General features: G+C 38.9%; 1 protein-coding gene across 2 annotated transcripts in view; it reads right to left on the reverse strand.

The window, feature by feature from the left end:
• The window catches only part of LOC124598791 (ran GTPase-activating protein 1), a 123,990-nt gene that overhangs the window by 88,237 nt on the left and 14,170 nt on the right, over positions 1-21,583 (reverse strand). The window lies entirely within an intron of this gene.

Genomic DNA, 21,583 nt, shown 5'->3' on the forward strand with positions numbered 1-21,583 from the left:
AATATTTGTCCTCTATTATGCATGCACAGGATGAAAAAGACTCAAAGATATTCACAATCATGACAGCTTTATTGGTCCACAAGTGATGCGACCAAAATGAATCGCAGGTGTCCAGTCTCTCGTATCATCAGCTGAAATTTATTTACCTACAGACAACAATACAACTTATAATTCACTACAATAATTATTTTTGTTAAAAGTATGGTAGTTTCTTCTGATTCTTACTAATCCAACAACTTTATAACAAATATTTTCAGAAAAGCATTTAACAAATGAGAGCAATATCAAGACACTACATACTGTGAGACAGTAAACTTTTGTTAATCAATTAACTATAATCTTTGTAAATGAATTAAATATAAACTTAACTTTTAACAAAAACTTACAGTTCCCACTACCAACTAAATATAATGCATCAAATCTAATCTGAACATATAATCAATACTTCAAACCTTACTAACCTACTAATGTTTAACAAAAGCACAATGCTTATAATGATTTTAATTCCTTTTTAAAACTATTCTCACAATACTATAAATTAAGTTTACCTCTACAAGAGATCAATGAAACTGGAGACCACAAAGAAGGTAAATTTATATCTTTGATTAAAGTACCCTGTGATAGGAGACACCTATTTTATATTTAATTCCAGAAGACCAATTCTAATCAAGACTTATTTAAGTAGAAGCAATGTTGCAAAATTCTTCATCACGTCATAAAAACACACCAATACAATGCACAGTAAAAATATGGTAATTTGGAACATTATTATGAATGAGACAATTTTGGTACACACATAATATTCTACTCTCTGATGAAAGTAGAAGTGAGATATTGAATTCAAATCACTGGTCATTAAGTTCAATAAATTCCTTTTAACAGAAGCAAGAAACAGGGATAAAAATTTTCAGTACGTTTACTTACACAGGTGTTGCATACTTCACCAGCAGACATCAGTTTTGAATATTCAAATATTGAAAACATTATAACCCCCCTTTTATGTTCCCGGAATTAATGTTTTCCCGCCATTTACAACATTTTTAATCGGTCTCGTCAAATTTCCTATGCCCACAATGTTAATTTGCATGATATTTATAATTTTCCCATGATTTACGTGTTACGCAAAAAATTTTGTGGGGAAATGTGATGCTGGGATAATGGTGGCCATCCAGTAGTGTTAACAAATATTAAATGTTTTAGTTTCTTGACACCAGGGCACTCTATTCAGCGGATTTGACTGGGTAAACAAGTAAAAGGTGTAACAATTTGCGCCGTATCTCCCGCCGCTGCCAAGCTCTACTTGGCGTGGTGAATGATGGGAGTAGCTTGGTTTGTTCAAATGAAGATTTCATTACCAATCAAACCATTTCCAAACTCTTTCTACTGCGCAAATGCAGTTTCATCATTGTTGTGATCATCCTGAAACCTCTGTCGAACCATATTCAGAGTGTTTCGACATATGACCACGGGGAGCGCTAATTGGCACCGTCATTCACTTTGCGTTGCTCAAATGTTTTTAGTGTAAACACAGCCCCGGTTACATATTGTATTCATGTTGAGCATAACGTGTTTCAAGAATTTATTTTCCGTGTGTGTGTGTGTGTGTGTGTGTGTGTGTGTGTGTGGTTTTCTACATAACTGATGCACAGTACCTGATAACCTCAAAAAAACTAGTACAGTGCAAGAGATGCAGAATAACACATATTCAAACACCATACAAAATACTTATTTACATATTTGAATTTGACAACGAGAAAAAATTCTCGAAACGTCGTCTAAGCATTATGTAACTAGTGCAGTATTTCATTACTTAAATAATAAATGACAGCTGCAGGCTTTCCAAAAACAGCAATTATGACATTTGAAATTAAAAATTCCCAAAATGCATCGTTAAGCATGAAAAAATACGTAACTAGTGCAATATTTTATTATTTAAATAATGAATTAAAGCTGCAGGCTTTCCAAAAACACTGATTATGACGTTTGAAATTAAGTCAAACATTTCCACTTCCCAGACAGTTATCAATCCCAGTTACGTCAGTGGTTTTTATTAGATAATAAAAAATTCCCTAACAAGTCTTTTGATGCCTGTTATGTACATATATCATATATAAAATGCAAGGGGGTATCCTATACGTAACTTTCACAGTCCCCTGAAAAGCGGGGTTTCACTGTATATCAAAAAAATCATTAAGTCACTGAAAAGAAGTGCCTTACTGGTTATGATATGATTTTAACCAAAGTATCACAATATACTGCTGGCTTATAATCATACCAGAGAAGGAAAGTTGCTACTCACCATATAGCGGAGATGCTGAGTTGTGATAGGCACAATAGAAAGATTCACACAATTAAAGCTTTTGGCCATTAAGGCCTTTGTCAGCAGTAGACACACATACACACATGCACACACAAATACTCACATAAATGCAACTTGGACACACATCTGCTGTCTCAGAGAGCTGAGACCACACTGCGAAAAGTAGCACCAGTACATGATGGGAAAGGCAACTGGGTGGGGGTAAGGAGGAGGCTGGAGCGGGGAGGGGGAGGGATAGTATGGTGGGAGTGGTGGGCAGTCAAGTGTTGCAGTTTAGACGTTACATGGAGGGCAGGAGAGAAGGTGCGGAGGGGGGAGGGGTAAGAAGAAAGGAGAGAAATAAAAGAAATTAAAAGACTGGGTGTGGCGGTGAAATGAAGGCTGTGTAGTGCTGGAATGGGAACAGGGAGGGGGCTGGATGGGTGAGGACAGTGACTAACTAAGGTTGAGGCCAGGAACCCTCCATTCCCCACAGTACATCCTACGTTCCCATAACCCTCCTGCAAGTTGCGTTTATGTGAGTGTTTGTGTGTGAGTGTGTGCATGTGTGTTTACTGCTGACAAAGGCCTTAATGGCCCAATTATGTGAATCTTCTTATTGTGCCTATCGCGACTCAGCATCTCCGCTATGTGGTGAGTAGCAACTTTCCTTCTCTGGTATTGTTACATTCCGTCCTGGATTTTCCATTGTTACATTTGTAATTACTCGACAAGTCAAGACATATTTCCTGGAAGAGTGAAATATGCAGCAGTAACTCTCATTTATAAAAGCAGAGATAAGCCAATAACATTTAATTATAAACCAACATCCTTCTATTCTTCGTTCTCAAACATTTTTGAGAAGACAGCCTACCACCCAGTATCAAACAACTTTTTGACAACTGACCCGTTCGCCTTCCATAAAGGCTTTTCCATACAGAAAGCAATATATAATCTCGCAAATTAAGTACTGGTTGAAATAAGGACAAGACCTTGCAGATCTTAAAACTTTACTACAGGAAACAATATTGTCCAGTCATATTAACGTGGTGACCGCGTATGTTCGATGTCAACATGAAAAACTGCTCACAGTGGCAGTTGGCAGCACTAGCAGTGTATGGTATAAAAGCATGTCAGGGTAATATTGATAACAGTGCAGTCGTCATCGTAATGCAGAAATAGAGTGATTTATGTAACATCCAAAATGGCATGATCATTGGCTTTTGGGCCAAGGGTGGAAACATTTTCGAAACAGCTAAGTTAATAAACTGTGTACCACCATAGTTAATGTATATTGGGCAGGGCAAAATGGCGCTATCCAAAACCGGTACCAATGCAACTGTGGTGCACCAGAGGCCATAGATGAGAGGGATGAACAGCAGCTGCAGAGAGGTGTAAGGACAAATAGGCAAGCAACTGTTGAGTACCTGACCGCCCAGATGGACCAAGCGGCTACCAACAGCATCTACATAGATGACAGGGGTGAACAGTGCTGCAGAGACGGGTAAGGGCAAATAGACGAGCAACTGACCACGCAGGTGAAAAAAGGGGCTACCAACAGCATCTCCTCAACAACCATTTCGTCAATGTTGCTGTGTATGGGCCCCAGCAACAGGCGTCTGGTTCATGAACCCATGCTGACTGCTGTTCATCGGTGACAAAGGCTGAAATTTGCACACCAATACCACAACAGGGCATCCACTGAGTGGTAACAGGTTGTCTTTTCAGATGAATCATGTTTCATGCTCCATCGGACAGATGACTATTGGTTTGAGTGGCGTGGAATGTCTGAAAGCAAAACCTGCAACGTTTTCGTGCACTCACTCAACAATGCCATCATTCTGGAAGGCAAAATGGATCAACAAAAGTACGCATCTATCCTTGGGAACCATGGCCACCTCTACATACAATTTGTTTTTCTTCAGGACAATGGCATGCATAGGCAGGACAATGCAACATGTCACACAGGTTGCAGTGTACATGTGTGGTTGAGTTTACTGTACTCCCTGGCTTTTAAACTCACTGGATTTATAACCAATCAAGACTCTGTCGGACCATCTCGATCAGGCTGTTCATGCCATGGATCGTCAACCGAAAAACCTAGAGCAGCTGGCCACAGCATTGGAGTCAGCATGGCTCCGCACCACTGTCAGTACCTTCCAGAACCTCATTGACTCCACATGTCCTGCAATGGTCCACAACGTTGATTATTAACGTTGGTAACAATGTGTGACTGGACAGTGCATACAGTTACAGCCTTAAAGGTATCTCCCTCACATGGATGCAGTCGTACCTCAAAACCAGAAAACAGAGCAGACTGACACAAACAAGTGACACCAACGAATAAAACTAAATCGAGATTGGGGAAAAACTAAATATGGTGTTCCACAAAGTTTTAGATGACTTGTTCTTAACCTATGAAAATTATTTACCAAATACACTAGAGGATGCCACAAAAGCTGTGGCAATATTGATAAAGTATCAAACCACATCCATACCTATCACAGCCATAACTGAATATGTATATGCAAACACTTTAACTCAAATCGGACAAAAATTACTCATACTATTAAATTATTCTGGCCAGTACTTACCATCAGTAGGTGGAATACTGAGCAATGCTGATGGATACAAATAGAAGAACAAGAGACAATATTAGTTTTCTCAAGCCAATTCTTCCTTTTGGTGTTGAACACCCACACTATGCATTTTCATACAGTAACTGATTTCCAGATACGAGAAGAGAGATTAATAGGTACACATTAAATGAAACTCTACATGATATTCCTAAGCATCCACATGAACAACAAACTGAGGAGATAGTTGCACATAGATATTTTTATCAGAAAGGTCAGTTTTGTCTGTTCTCCACACATACCTGTCTAACTGTGTTAACCTGCAGATAGGAATACTTTGTGTTCTCTCACTTGATATGGATCTGCGGGATATTCTTTTGGGACAATGGAGCTAAGATAAAAAACATTTATTTTAGACAAGCATGCAGTTATAAAATGGGCGAAGTCTACTACCAAACTGGGACCTGAGTGTCTTACATTCATACACCAACACATTTACCCCTTGTGGTATTTGTGGTATATAATAAGAAAGAATTTAGTCTAACCTGTGAAATTCACAACCACAACACTAGAAGTAAAAATAATTTGCACATGAACTCTGCAATCCCCTCTAGGGTTCAGGAAGCTGTTTTCCTTTCTGGTGCAGAAATCTTTAAAACATTGCTGGCAGGCACCAGGAAGGGATATCAAAAACCCTAGATATTCAAAAATGAATAAGGTATGTTCCTTATTAGTCATTTTCCTATAATTGATCAGAAATTTTGACTGAAGTGAATTCCAGATAAAAGTAATGTTCTTATTAAACAAGTTTCAATTTTTTAAAGTTTATATAAGGGGCAGTCCAATGAAAACAAAAACCCACCACAATGGGATCACCACGTGCATTAAGACATTATCTCACTGGGAGATAAGATGATCAATTCCTGTTTTGTGGAATGTGGTTGGTCGCTGACGGCTGCACAGCCGCACTCCATTTTGCGCTTCCTCTTCTATCTGAAATCAACGTCCATAGACTGAGTCTTCAAAGATGTGAAAATCACATTGTGAATTATCCAGGCTGTACATAGAATGCTGCAGTGTTTCCCAACTAAATCACTGAAGGATAATCTTCATCCACTTGGTAGTGTTGGGGTGGGCATTATTGTGCAATAGGATGTTTCAAGCGAGAGCCAGAGGCCAAATGGCAAAGGCAACAGCAGGAACATCCCACAACCCCCCCACTAAAGAAATTCAAAGCTGTTCACAGGAATTCCAGTAAGGTCACAAAGACCTCACTTGACTGTGAGGGGCCTCTGTTCATCGGTTTCTCACACGTAGAACTGCAACAAATGTCCAGGTCTATGAAGATACTTCGTAGAAACTGCCCCGTGCCATAAACTCAAAATGCTCATGAATGCTGTCGGGCAGAATCTCCCTGTTGTACGACAATGCCCGCCACACTCTGCCAACTGGACGATGCCTATGCTTCAGTGATTTGAATGGAAACATTGCAACACCCTCTGTACAGCCCGGACCCTTCACCATGTGATTTTCACATATTTGGCAACCTGAAGAAAGACAGGCATGGATGTTTCAGTTGGAGGAGGAATTGCAAGAGAGTGCGACTGTGGATCTGTCAGCAGCTTTCCGCATTCTACGGAACAGGAACTGATTGTCCCATCTCCCAACTGCATGTGTGTCTTCATGCGTGTGGTGATGTGTTTTAAATGAAACCATTCCATGATCCCCTTGTGGTGGGTGTTTTGTTTTCATTTCACTGCCCCTCATAGAAAGATGACTGTGCTCTCAGAAATTAGTAAGTTATGTAACTGCTCAGTATGAAGTAGTAGATAAAAAAGCTGCAAATCACAGGAAAATATGTAGTCTAATATAAAAGTTGTTCCTGTAGTTAACAATGTGCAAGTATTTTAATCACAGGATGTATTTGCAGACAAGGGGGGAAAAATCCCAGACTTTTCCCTGGTATCCTGGTTAAAAATACACTTTTCCCCAAGTAAAAATACACATTTTCCCTGGGTGAAAAATACACTTTCCCCATGTTAAGTGACAGTATATGTTCCCTCTGAAATGTAAAACTTATCAATTCTTTTAATGGCAAAGGGTTTATGCACTGACGGAAAACTTCCTGGGACTTTAGGGGGAAAAAAAAAAAAGTTTTGAAAAGATATTCGCTGCACAGCAATATGAACACTGCATAATTTCATATTGCTACAGTATCAATACAAATTCCACCAAACACAGCATGTTAATTTCTGAAGCTCTGAAAGTCTGAAATCAAGATTGTGATGGACTTTCGTGAGCCAATCATAGCTCTCTTCACATTATCTCGCCAGCGAATGACAGCATATATTAATAGCATCACAGTTAAGTAGCACTAACACACTAATGGGAAAAGTTTACAGTTTAAATTAATACAGTGAAACCTCTATTCTCCATTTTTGTGCAATCCAGACTTAAAAAACGCATAATTGAGGAAAATGCAGAATCAAGGAAAATGTTAAAACACCCCAAAATATGAGCAAAAACACATTAACTGCCATATATAATTAAAAATTGCAGTCCTCTCCAATACTTTGTATAAAACCTGTCTAAGTGAAGGAAATTAAATGTACAATACAATGTTTACACAATAATTTGTGGTAATGAATTCCATTAGCTCTTACATAAGTCACAGATGTGGAAAAGCAAGTAAAAACTCATCAAAAATTGAAGGGGTTGGGGGGAAAAAAGTAATCAAGCTATTTTCTGACACACTACAACCACAAATTATATGTTCGAAACACGTGTTTTTGAGAGATCATCCTTTGTACTCATCCAGAAAAAAGCAAAAATTATGAACATTTTGAATTAAACCAAAAACATGACAGCAGCTAAGTGGTTAAACCATAAGCATAAATGAGGACATCTGCTTAATGACAAACTATGTCACCATTGCTGATATTGTTTAATGCTTTTCTTATGAGTCGCACTTCATACGCTCATCACTGTTAAAGTGTTATTTCTAGCTTGATGAGAGAAATATAGATGTGAAAAAACAAGTTTACTTCTCCAATTGACGTTACAAGCTTATTAGAAGTCGGTTCAGGGAATTTCTGTACACTGTGTAAAATGTAAATTTGAAAGAAAGCTCAGGTGCTACAGTTTCACTTCATGCCCTCTATCACTGCTGCCAATCTTTACGATCTACACTGTGTGGTGTGTGTGGTGCAAAGTATATAGAGGGATAGTGTATGTAGTAGTTGCAACTGTATCGTGTCAGATTTGAACACAAAAGTCTTTAAAATGTGCTACCACAATACCCTTGTTCTATCTCTGTCATAGCACATCATCTGCACGAAAAGTATATTTTCAGCACTTCACAAAATGCTTTCACCCCTGCCTACACTCCTGTCATTTAAGGGCCACTCCCCCCCCCCCCCCCCCCTCCACACATCCAGTTGGTGAGCTCATTTTATGTGTGTTGGTGTGGTGTGGTGGCTGCGATGGCTGTTGGGTGACATTTCCTCGATTATGATTGAGCACATTCTTCAAGACTCTGTGTTTGAATTTGTTGTTGAATACAGTACATCGGAAATACATGCAAAAAGATGAGACTCAGTTGTAAGTGGCACAAGAAAACGTGGTGGCTGGGTCCCTTCATCACCTATCGGCTCAGTCCGGAACACTTCACATCAACTGTCTTGTTTTTCCATTAGTGCTGCAACCTAGCAGTAGTTTTATCATAACTGCATGCTGAAGCTAAACGTTGAAAGTTGTGTTGGCAACACCGGTTGCTGATTACATCAACATTTCCTCTCTCACGTCTCCCCAACGACCTAAAATATTCCCTTAACTCCGCCACTACCTGTGGTGCGAACCATCTGTATGTTGGGCCACTTATAACTCGTTCAGTTACATCAAATATTAATAGGAGGAAAACGAGATGAAGACAAGCGAAACATTGAGTAAGAACTTAGAAATGCGGTAAACCTTATTAGAAGAAATGTAAAATCAGGGAATTTTTAGCATTGATCTTACGGGTTTGCAGAGGGGCTACAAATTTATGGTGTAGAATCATGAAAAATGTAAAATTGGAGAATGTAAAATTGATGTTAAACTGTGTACGTATAGTATAGCTATAAGGAAAACTAAGCTTTCACATATGATATTTGTCTCTTTTGCGTGTGTTACCCTTTAAACACAAACATGCCAGTAAAATTTTAAATGATAGCATAAATGTCTGGTCTACTGGGTCTTAATTTTTCTAAGTAGCTGGTCCCCAAAGTGCTAAGTTCTCAATCAGACTCAAATGATCAGTGATTTACGAAATTCATTGCATGTTCTCATGCATAACATAATTCATCTTGCGTAACAGCAAATTTACTCTGAAAGTAATGCTTCAGAAACCACCATTCACAATATTTTCCAGCAACCTGTTAGAAACAGGTTCGTTTAGGTAATTGCCAGAGCGCTCCAGAAGACAGGTGTTACTGTGCACGCGCAGCTACGATGATGTAAAAAGCCTGTGTTTGGTGTTTGCTCTGCTCCCAAAACTTTCTTCACACTTCTGTTTGGAATTCTGTGTGTAGCGGGCCATCACATGACCATGTGCAGCAGTGCAGCACAATGTTTGGAGGAGACATACGGACTTATTGTACTTACAGTTAGGGCTACTGTTTTGTCATATCCCATCCAGATAAGGAATGGAAAATTAGAACCCAGCACTTGGCACAATATTCATTTCAAAACTATTACTCACAGTTCCCTAATATTTTGCTGTGTGATGACTTTAACATACTTTTTTTATACGTACTCTGCAATATTGTTATGTAGTGTTTCCAATCCCGTTTGCATCCACACAGCACCGCTAGTAAGATGAAATACAAATTAAAAAAGACAGTTGTTTTTGTACACCAGAACTAACAACGATAAGCTTTACTTGACTTTTTCAAACTGTATAAAAATTAACAAGGTTACTTGTGGAGACAAGAAACTGTATATTTGGTAGTTTATGTTCTATTCCAGGGGTAAATATTAAGCCTTGTGGGGAATTACAATGATAAAACAAAGTGTACTGCCAGTCTATAAATTACTGAAGAATGGCATTCTGTAAATTTAAGATGTAAACAACACAAATTAAGAAATAATGTCAAGCCTACAGGAGGTACCAGATGAGTGTTGAAACATGTCTTGTGATTGAAAAACACTGTGTTTCACAGAAAGCAAATACATAAAATTCTGCTAAGGTTTTCAGTGTCATTTTTGGGCAGCCAATTTTCTTGGAGTACCATTACTGTATTATATTACGCTTGGTTCTTTATTATCGCATAATGCCATACGTGCTGGAGATGGAAACATGCACTTGAAATTCAGTGAACAGTTGAAACTAACTAATAGTTTTAAATAGATTCATTGGCTCTGTGGAAAACATTAATAAAAGCCACATTTCTTTAGCAAACCGATAAACATAACTTCACTGTTCTGCAAAGCAGTTAATGCTTGATTGCAAGTAATCTGGAAATAAAACAAAATCACAAAAATTGAAACTAATAATGTATTTTAGTCTTCAGTAATTGTGTGAATGTATTTTAATTCACCTAATAGCTCCTAGGCACAGAAATCAGTTTTGTTTTCATTTGGTGTGAGAGCTATAAATAAGAGAGAACAGTAAAATCACGAATCGTAAACACCGGTCATGAGGAGACTACTCACCAGAACAACTCAGTGCTCTGCACATGCACGAATCTGGCACCTTGGACATGCTAAAAAAAACTTTCCAATCTAGCTGCTTGCTCAAACAAATCTAATTCAAACAGTTATGACACCACACTCATCGAAAGCAATTTGTTGTTACGAAGTATTGCATAGTCCTCGTCGTAAGGCCTCTCACACATTTTGCTGTCAGCAGATGCTTGTGTGCGCAGTGTGTTTTGTTTTTGTAAATGGCATATTTTTTTTTGCATCTTCAGTTTTATATTGGTGTTTTTCTCTAGTTTACCTTTTTTGTTGCAGTATTACTCTGAAGTAGTAAGCCAACATGAAATTCATTTTTACAGAATCTGTTCTTCCCGGTTTCCTCCTGGACGAAAAAATTCCCAGGTTTTTCCTAACATTTCATGGTTGTACTGGACGCATATGTCCTGCATCAGATTGGAATCCACATGATCCCATTGTGTGCAGCAATTGTTGAATAAAGGCAATGGAGCAGATCTAGATTTCAACTGTAACACAGTCATCATTACAAGGCAGGAAGTCAGGAACAAATATAAGATAGTTGACACCATACCGTAAGTGCAAACACAAGCACCACACTGTTACATACCATATAGCAACTGATGACATTAATCCAAAGTGTCTCATAGTAAACAATATTGATGGTGCAGAGCTTACAGGAGTCTATAGTGAACTGAAATCATTGTTTACGTGATTTAACAGGAGCTAAAAGTGTGTTCACCCCTGTGGCGCCCTCTATTGAGCTGCTGGTGAATTGTTACTTAACAGTAAAACAACACAATTAAAAAAAAATTAAAATGTACTGAACAGTACAACCACAAGTAATGGTGGGAAGCAAATCACATGCATGGAGCCATAACTATTGATTGCCAATGACAGTATGTACAGGATACTAAGCCACATATTTTTTGCATTACAAACTATTGTAAGAGGATCCATTTACAATTACAAACAACACGGAAAGTACAATATTAAAGAAATGTATTGAAATAATTAAAATTCAATGGAAATTAAAAAATGCAATAAAAGAAGGTTTGCCCTCTGGGTGTAAACTAAAATCATGCAACTCATAAAAATACATTAGCACCACCTCTCAACTTACAGTACAAACATCTGGAATAACACAGTATCACAATGTAAGGTACGAAGCTAGCTAATGGTGCACAAAAACTCTCAAGTAAAATAAAGGACTGAAAATAGTACAATAAAATGGTGTGCCCTCTTTGGGCATAGACTGCCACCCCACCTCGCGTATCATATCAGTGAAGCTCTCACCCCTACCGCACGGTAACGTGAAACAAGCTGCCTTTCATTGCACTTTTTCGACGTCCTCCGTCAATCCTACCTGGTAAGGATCCCACACCATGCACCAATATTCCAGAAGAGGAAGGACAAGAGTAATGTAGGCTGTCTCTTTAGTGGATTTGTCGCATCTTCTAAGTGTTCTGCCAACAAAGCGCATAGGATATTTCCTATGAAAGTAATGCTTTTCAAACCACTATTCGCAATATTTTCCCGTGACCTGTTAGAAATAGGTTTGTTTCAGCAGTTGCCAGAGAGCGCAGATAACAGGCGACACCACGCTTGCGCAGCTATCATGACGTAGGAAGCCCATATATACGTACGTGTCAAACCTTGAAAGATCATACATTATGTCATAAAAGAAACAAGACATCAGAGGATACTCCAAGAGCACCAGAATTTCGTGAACCATATTAAAATGTGCACATTTGAAGTGCATACTTAAAGTGCACATTCATATGTCCAGTTTCCCAATGAAGTAGATATCGACCTGATATTAAGCTTTTCAGTGTGGTTTTCGGGATGTAAATTTTCTTGGAGCACCAGTACTGTATTATGGCATAATGCAATACATGCTAGAAAATGAAAACGTGCACTTTAAATACACCATACACAGGGTTATTACAAATGATTGAAGCGATTTCACAGCTCTACAATAACTTTATTATTTTACATATTTCCACAATGCTTTGCACACACATACAAAAACTCAAAAAGTTTTTTTAGGCATTCACAAATGTTCGATATGTGCCCCTTTAGTGACTCGGCAGACATCAAGCCGATAATCAAGTTCCTCCCACACTCGGCGCAGCATGTCCCCATCAATGAGTTCGAAAGCATCGTTGATGCGAGCTCGCAGTTCTGGCACGTTTCTTGGTAGAGGAGGTTTAAACACTGAATCTTTCACATAACCCCACAGAAAGAAATCGCATGGGGTTAAGTCGGGAGAGCGTGGAGGCCATGACATGAATTGCTGATCATGATCTCCACCACGACCAATCCATTGGTTTTCCAATCTCCTGTTTAAGAAATGCCGAACATCATGATGGAAGTGCGGTGGAGCACCATCCTGTTGAAAGATGAAGTCGGCGCTGTCGGTCTCCAGTTGTGGCATGAGCCAATTTTCCAGCATGTCCAGAAACACGTGTCCTGTAACGTTTTTTTCGCAGAAGAAAAAGGGGCCGTAAACTTTAAACCGTGAGATTGCACAAAACACGTTAACTTTTGGTGAATTGTGAATTTGCTGCACGAATGCGTGAGGATTCTCTACCGCCCAGATTTGCACATTGTGTCTGTTCACTTCACCATTAAGAAAAAATTTTGCTTCATCACTGAAAACAAGTTTCGCACTGAACGCATCATCTTCCATGAGCTGTTGCAACCGCGCCGAAAATTCAAAGCGTTTGACTTTGTCATTGGATGTCAGGGCTTGTAGCAATTGTAAACGGTAAGGCTTCTGCTTTAGCCTTTTCCATAAGATTTTTCAAACCGTCGGCTGTGGTACGTTTAGCTCCCTGCTTGCTTTATTCGTCGACTTCCGCGGGCTACGCGTGAAACTTGCCGCACGCGTTCAACCGTTTCTTTGCTCACTGCAGGCCGACCCGTTGATTTCCCCTTACAGAGGCATCCAGAAGCTTTAAACTGCGCATACCATCGCCGAATGGAGTTAGCAGTTGGTGGATCTTTGTTGAACTTCGTCCTGAAGTGTCGTTGCACTGATATGACTGACTGATGTCAGTGCATTTCAAGCACGACATACGCTTTCTCGGCTCCTGTCGCCATTTTGTCTCACTGCGCTCTCGAGCGCTCTGTCAGCAGATACCTGAAGTGCGGCTTCAGCCGAACAAAACTTTACGAGTTTTTCTACGTATCTGTAGTGTGTCGTGACCATATGTCAATGAATTGAGCTACAGTGAATTTATGAAATCGCTTCAATCATTTGTAATAGCCCTGTATATGAAACTAGCCAGTACTGTGGAACTGAAACATTTCGTTTCAAATACATTGATTGCCTCCGCGGAAAAGATTAATAAAAGTCAAATTTCTTTAGCAGACAGACAAAAATAACTTCATTGTTCCACAAGGCGATTAATGATTGACTGTCAGAAAGGTGGAAATAAAATAAAATCTGAAACTAATGACATATTTTAGCCTTCCATAATTATGTGAATGTATTTTAATTCACTTGATAGCTCCCGGGCACAGATATCTGTTTTGTTTTCATTTGACGTGTGAGTAAACGAAGGGGAAACAACAAAATCACTAAACATAAACACGGGTCACATGGAGACTATCCACTATATCTCACTATATCTCAGACTGCTCTGCGCATCAGCCCCGGATCGATCTACGATATTTGCGAGCCGGGTCAATGCTAAAAAACATCGAATTTTCAAAAACGTATCCATCTTGTAGCGCACATCTTTCTGAAAAGTCTGAAACATAAAACATGTGTTCCAGGAAATGTAAGACATATTATTTGGTCTTAAGTGTGCCAAAGTGCAGCGCCATGCCTCTTCATAAAGCATTCTTTTAGCGCACGTCACTGTATCTCGTTCTGTGGAACTGAAACGTGTATATTTTGTACTGGATGCCATCAAACTATATTCAGGACAGTGGATACTGAAATTTCTTGTGGTGCCTCTCCTGCTCTCAGTAGGCCAGTTTGACAGCCTGCCCCCCCCCCCCCCCCCCCCCCGCAAACCCCCACCCCTCCTTTTTTTTTTTTTTATCTCGCATTTGATAGTGGATGGGATTATTTGTTATTGGCAGAACAAGAACTCTTCAGGAAATTTGAACTCTCTATTGCCTATTAAGGTAATAACTTGCTGTTTTCTGTATCATAAAGTTAAATATAGGATACATAAAACCAATAAAGACAAAAGATGAGCAAGAAATTGCACATTTCTTTGATCCTTACCTCCTAGAATTTTTTTTCTCTCTAATCTTGCTACAGCTTTACACGGCACACTCTCCTTTCTGTGAAAGAATCTATTGCTTCATTAAAGTTCGTCAAACATTTTGCTAAGTGAAAAATCGAAATGTCGTTATGTAATACCGAAAAAGCTGTTAACACAAATAATACCCAAGACTGGTGCAGTTTCTCGATCTGATTACGTCTATTTTGTCCATGTCTGCTAGATAAAACAAAACAGGCCTTTCTAATATGGCAGCAATTTTGTAACACACAGCAAACAAACGAGGCTGTTTTGGCACAAATGGCCATTTTTATAACAAGACAGAATGTAATTCACGAAGTACCTATATCAAATACCTATTAGGCCTACTACAAGCAAAAAGCTTTATGTTAGGAAATGGTGTCACATTTCCTTCATACGCACCAGTTTCTCAAGCATGAGATCAAAAAGTAGTATTACAAAATTTTTATATAAATTTGCAATCATCCTCTCTCTTGTGGTCTTCAGTCCTCAGACTGGTTTGATGCAGCTCTCCATGCTACTCTATCCTGTGCAAGCTTCTTCATCTCCCAGTACCTACTGCAACCCACATTCTTCTGAATCTGTTTAGTGTATTCATCTCTTGGTCTCCCTCTATTATTTTTACCCTCCACGCTTCCCTCCAATACTAAATTGGTGATTGTTTGATGCCTCAGAACATGTCCTACCAACCGATCCCTTCTTCAAGTCAAGTTGTGCCACAAACCTCTTCTCCCCAATCCTATCCAATACCTCCTCATTAGTTATACGATATACCCATTTAATCTTCAGCATTCTTCTGTAGCACCACATTTCGAAAGCTTCTATTCTCTTCTTTCCCAAACTAGTTCTCGTCCATGTTTCACTTCCATACATGGCTACACTCCATACAAATACTTTCAGAAACGACTTCCTGACACTTAAATCTACACTCGATGTTAACAAATTTCTGTTCTTCAGAAACGCTTTCCTTGCCATTGCCAGTCTACATTTTATATCCTCTCTACTTCGACCATCATCAGTTATTTTGCTCCCCAAATAGCAAAACTCCTTTACTACTTTAAGTGTCTCATTTCCTAATCTTATTCCCTCAGCATCACCCGACTTAATTCGACTACATTCCATTATCCTCGTTTTGCTTTTGCTGATGTTCATCTTATATCCTCCTTTCAAGACACTGTCCATTACGTTCAACTGCTCTTCCAAGTCCTTTGCTGTCTCTGACAGAATTACAATGTCATCGGCGAACCTCACAGTTTTTATTTTTTCTCCATGGATTTTAATACCTACTCCAAACTTTTCTTTCATTTCCTTTAGTGCTTGCTCAATATACAGATTGAATAACATCTGGGATAGGCTACAACCCTGTCTCACTCCCTTCCCAACCACTGCTTCCCTTTCATACCCCTTGACTCTTATAACTGCCATCTGGTATCTGTACAATTTGTAAATAGCCTTTCGCTCCCTGTCTTTTACCCCTGCCACCTTCAGAATTTGAAAGAGAGTATTCCAGTCAACATTGTCAAAAGCTTTCTCTAAGTCTACAAATGCCAGAAACGTAGGTTTGCCTTTCCTTAATCTAGCTTCTAAGATAAGTCGTAGGGTCAGTATTGCCTCACGTGTTCCAATATTTCTAGGGAATCCAAACTGATCTTCCCTGATGTCGGCTTCTACCAGTTTTTCCATTCGTCTGTAAAGAATTCGCATTAGTATTTTGCATCCATGACTTATTAAACTGATTGTTCGGTAATTTTCACAGCTGTCAACACCTGCTTTCTTTGGGATTGGAATTATTATATTATTCTTGAAGTCTGAGGGTATTTCGCCTGTCTCATACATCTTGCTCACCAGATGGTACAGTTTTGTCAGGACTGGCTCTCCCAAGGCCGTCAGTAGTTCTAATGGAATGTTGTCTACTCCCGGGGCCTTGTTTCGACTCAGGTCTTTCAGTGCTGTCAAACTCTTCATGCAATATCATATCTCCCATTTCATCTTCATTTACATCCTCTTCCATTTCCATAATATTGTCCTCAAGTACATCGCCCTTGTATAGACCTTCTATATACTCCTTCCACCTTTCTGCTTTTCCTTCTTTGCTTAGAACTGGGTTTCCATATGAGCTCTTGATATTCATACAAGTGGTTCTCTTTTCTCCAAAGGTCTCTTTAATTTTCCTGTAGGCAGTATCTATCTTACCCCTAGTGAGATAAGCCTCTACATCTTTACATTTGTCCTCTAGCCATCCCCGCTTAGCCATTTTGCACTTCCTGTCGATCTCATTTTTGAGACGTTTGTATTCCTTTTTGCTTGCTTCATTTACTGCATTTTTACATTTTCTCCTTTCATCAATTAAATTCAATATTTTTTCTGTTACCCAAGGATTTCTACTAGCCCTCGTCTTTTTACCTACTTGATCCTCTGCTGCCTTCACTACTTCATCTCTCAAAGCTAACCATTCTTCTTCTACTGTATTTCTTTCCCCAATTCCTGTCAATTGTTCCCTTATGCTCTCCCTGAAACTCTGTACAACCTCTGGTTTAGTCAGTTTATCCAGGTCCCATCTCTTTAAATTGCCACCTTTTTGCAGTTTCTTCAGTTTTAATAGACAGTCCATAACCAAGAGATTGTGGTCAGAGTCCACATCTGCCCCCCGAAAATGTCTTACAATTTAAAACCTGGTTCCTAAATCTCTGTCTTACCATTATATAATCTATCTGAAACCTGTCAGTATCTCCAGGCTTCTTCCATGTATACAACCTTCTTTTATGATTCTTGAACCAAGTGTTAGCTATGATTAAATTGTGCTCTGTGCAAAATTCTATCAGGCGGTTTCCTCTTTCATTTTTTAGCCCCAATCCATATTGACCTACTACGTTTCCTTCTCTCCCTTTTCCTACTACTGAATTCCAATCACCCATGACTATTAAATTTTCGTCTTCCTTCACTGAATAATTTCTTTTATTTCATCATACATTTCTTCAATTTCTTCGTCATCTGCATCTAGTTGGCATATAAACTTGTACTACTGTAATAGGCGCAGGCTGTGTGTCTATCTTGCCCACAATAATGCGTTCACTATGCTGTTTGTAGCAGCTTATCCGCACTCCCATTTTGTTATTCATTATTAAACTGACTCCTGCATTACCCCTATTTGATTTTGTATTTATAACCGTGTATTCGCCTGACCAAAAGTCTTGTTCCTCCTGCCAGCGAACTTCACTAATTCCTACTATATCTAACTTTAGCCTCTCCATTTCTCTTTTTAAATTTTCTAACCTACCTGCTCGATTATGGGATCTGACATTCCACGCTCCGATCCATAGAATGCCAGTTTTCTTTCTCCTGATAACGATGTCCTCCTGAGTAGTCCCCGCCCGGAGATCCGAATGGGGGACTATTTTACCTCCGGAATATTTTACGCAAGAGGGCACCATCATCATTTAACCATATAGTAAAGCTGCATGCCCTCGGGAAAAATTACAGCTGTAGTTTCCCCTTGCTTTCAGCCGTTCGCAGTACCAACACAGCAAGGCCGTTTTAGTTTGAGTTACAAGGTCAGATCAGTTAATCATTCAGACTGTTGCCCCTGCAACTACTGAAAAGGCTGCTGCCCCTCTTCAGGAACCACACATTTGTCTGGCCTCTCAACAGATACCCCATCTTATTCTTCCGTAATTTGTGTAATGTCCCCGTTTCTTCTCCTTCCTTGTTCTAACAAACAATCTTGTCATCACTAATTCTGTAGCTATTCTTGTCATTGTCAAAATTTGTTAGCCAATTAACTTCACTAACCCTGCCAGAATCACAGGTTTAGTTATCCCACGATTATTTTCCGGTTAGGCGTTATTACGTGTTCGTACAACACGTTTTCCACGTGACTTCCAGAACAGAACTTACGCGGCTGCTACCTGGGGTCTGTACTACTGGTCCTTACTAGTGTAGCGATCTAGCCCAAAATTTTCTGTCAAAATTTCATTTTCTTGGATACACCGAGAAGATAAAACGTAATCTTTCTCACTTGTTATTCCTGTCAGTCATTTATTTCCATTCTGGTAGTCTGAATCTATGAATTTCGATAGTGATTAGAACAACACTGATCCTTCGCAAACCCAATCAACCACATAATCAGACAGTGATTGGCATTCATCTGTTCGGCTTTACTCCGCTCAGCTCGTATATCCCAATCCCCTTTTGTCTGCGGAAAGTTTATTTTTATATGTGACAAAAATTCTCCTGACAGACACATCACATACACTATGCATGCATTCAAGAATCAACTTATGATTCATTCACAAATCAACTTAAAATGTGTTCAAAAATCAACAGGAAAGCATTTCAAAATCATATGAATAATCAATAGACAAATGTGCACTGGATACTAGATGCTTTGTTAAACGAGTTTTTTCCCTCAAGAATACGAATTTGGCGCCCCCTTTCCCCAGAAGCATCTAGCTGCTTGCTGCGACTGTTTGCACAACCAACAGCCACAGTCCTGTAGCCAGAAGCGGGAGAATCTACAACTCAAACGAGACTCAACTGCGCATCCACATGAGCCCGCTCGTAACTGCTAAAACGAATCTAATGTAAACAGTTGTGACTTCACGCTCATCGGAGGCAATTTGTTGTTATGAAGCATTGCATAGTCTTCCTAAAGCCTTTGACACATTTTACAGTTGGCAGACGCTTGCATGAGCACTGTGTGTTGTTGTCGTATATGGTGCATTTACTTTGCAATTGAAGTTATTTTCGTTTTTTTTCTCTGGTTTATGTTTTATTGTTGAAATATTATTCTGCAGTAGCAGGGTATAGTAATATCCTTCGTTAGAGTATCGGTTCTTACCAGTCAAAATTACAAAAATTTAACTGAAAACTAAAACAATGAAAAATTCCCGGAATTCTAAAAAAATATCCCAGGTTTTTCCCGGTTTTCTCCCGGGCGAAAAAATTCCCAGGTTTTTCCCCAGTTCTCCCGGGTCGTATACACCCTGTACAGTGTCATCTGCAAACAATCTAAGGGGGCTGCTCAGATTATCACCTAGACCATTTATATAAACCAGGAACAGCAGGGGGCCTATGACATTACCTTGCGAAATGCCAGATATCACTTCTGTTCTACTCGATGATTTACCATCTATCACTACAAACTGTGACCTCTCTAAGAGGAAATCACGAATCCAGTCACACAACTGAGACGATACTCCATATGCATGCAATATGATTAATAGTTGCTTGTGAGGAACGGTATCAAAAGCCTTCTGGAAATCTAGGAATATGGAATTGATCTGAGATCCCTTGTCGACAGCACTCATTACTTCATGGGAATAAAGAGCTAGCTGTGTTGCACAAGAACGATATTTTCTGAATCCGTGCTAGTTATGTATCAATAAGTCATTTTCTTCAAGGTGATTCATAATGTTCGAGTACAGTATATGCTCCAAAATCCTATTGCAAATTGAGGTCAGCGATATGGGTCTGTAATTCAATGGCTTACTCCTATTTCCCTTCTTGAATATTGGTGTGACCTGTGCTACTTTCCAGTCTTTAGGAACAGACCTTTCGTCAAGTGAGCGGTTGAATATGACTGCTAAAGAAAGGTGCTACTGTGTCTGCATACTCTGTGAGGAACCTGATTGGTAAACCATCTGGACCGGAAGACTTGCCTTTCTTAAGTGATTTGAGTTGTTTCGCAACACCTAAGATATGACAAACAAGGGGTGACAACACCCAATCAATATGTCCATTCTCATGTCACATACTTATTTGACCAATTAACAAGTCAATATTCGAGTATGGTCTTGATACTTACTTTCTTACTGTTTTCACCCAGTTAAGGACTAGTGATCTCACTATTTAATACATTTAAAAGCAACTAAAAATGTCACACTGTCAGTTTATAGCCCTCTACAAGATCTATCCCACTGCTAAATGTTCTGCTGGCATTTCTGTTGTTGCCATAGTATGGCATGTGTATCTTGTTCCTTGGCCCAGAGAGGTCGCACGTTTGAAAATAATCATGTTCTTACTTAGTCCCTGTTGTTTGAACATATTTTATTTCCCATAACTCTGTTACATTCCTTTGTTTAACTTATTTGTTCATTTTTTTTTGTTCCACTGGCTGGCTTCATATCTTTCAATAATGCTGTTTTATGCCACATGTTTATACTGTAAGTCCAAAGGTGACGCTATGTATTTTATGATCTGTTTGATTTTAGTTTATGACCAAAGAGGGCATACCATTTTTTATTGTACTATTTTCAACTATTAACTTATTTGTTCATTTTTTTTTTGTTCCACTGGCTGGCTTCATATCTTTCAATAATGCTGTTTTATCCCACATGTTTATACTGTAAGCCCAAAGGTGACGCTATGTATTTTATGATCTGTTTGATTTTAGTTTATGACCAAAGAGGGCATACCATTTTTTATTGTACTATTTTCAATCTTTTATCTTACTTTAGAGTTCATTTTTGAGCCACAGGCTAGCTTCAGATCTTTTGACATTATAATGCTGCATTATTCCAAATGTTTATACTGTAATCCCACAGATGGCACTAACGTATTTTATGAGTTTTATGATTTTAGTTTATGCCCAGAGGGCACACATTGTTTCATCATGCTATTTTCATTTCCATTAAATTTTAACTATTTCAGTACGTTATTTTAATACTGTACTTTTCATGTTGACAGAATTGTAAATGGATCCTCTTCCAATAGTTTGTAATGCAAAAATATATGACATATTATCCTCTATTTAGTAT

This window comes from Schistocerca americana, chromosome 1, assembly GCF_021461395.2.
Source record: "Schistocerca americana isolate TAMUIC-IGC-003095 chromosome 1, iqSchAmer2.1, whole genome shotgun sequence".
NCBI lineage: Eukaryota > Metazoa > Arthropoda > Insecta > Orthoptera > Acrididae > Schistocerca > Schistocerca americana.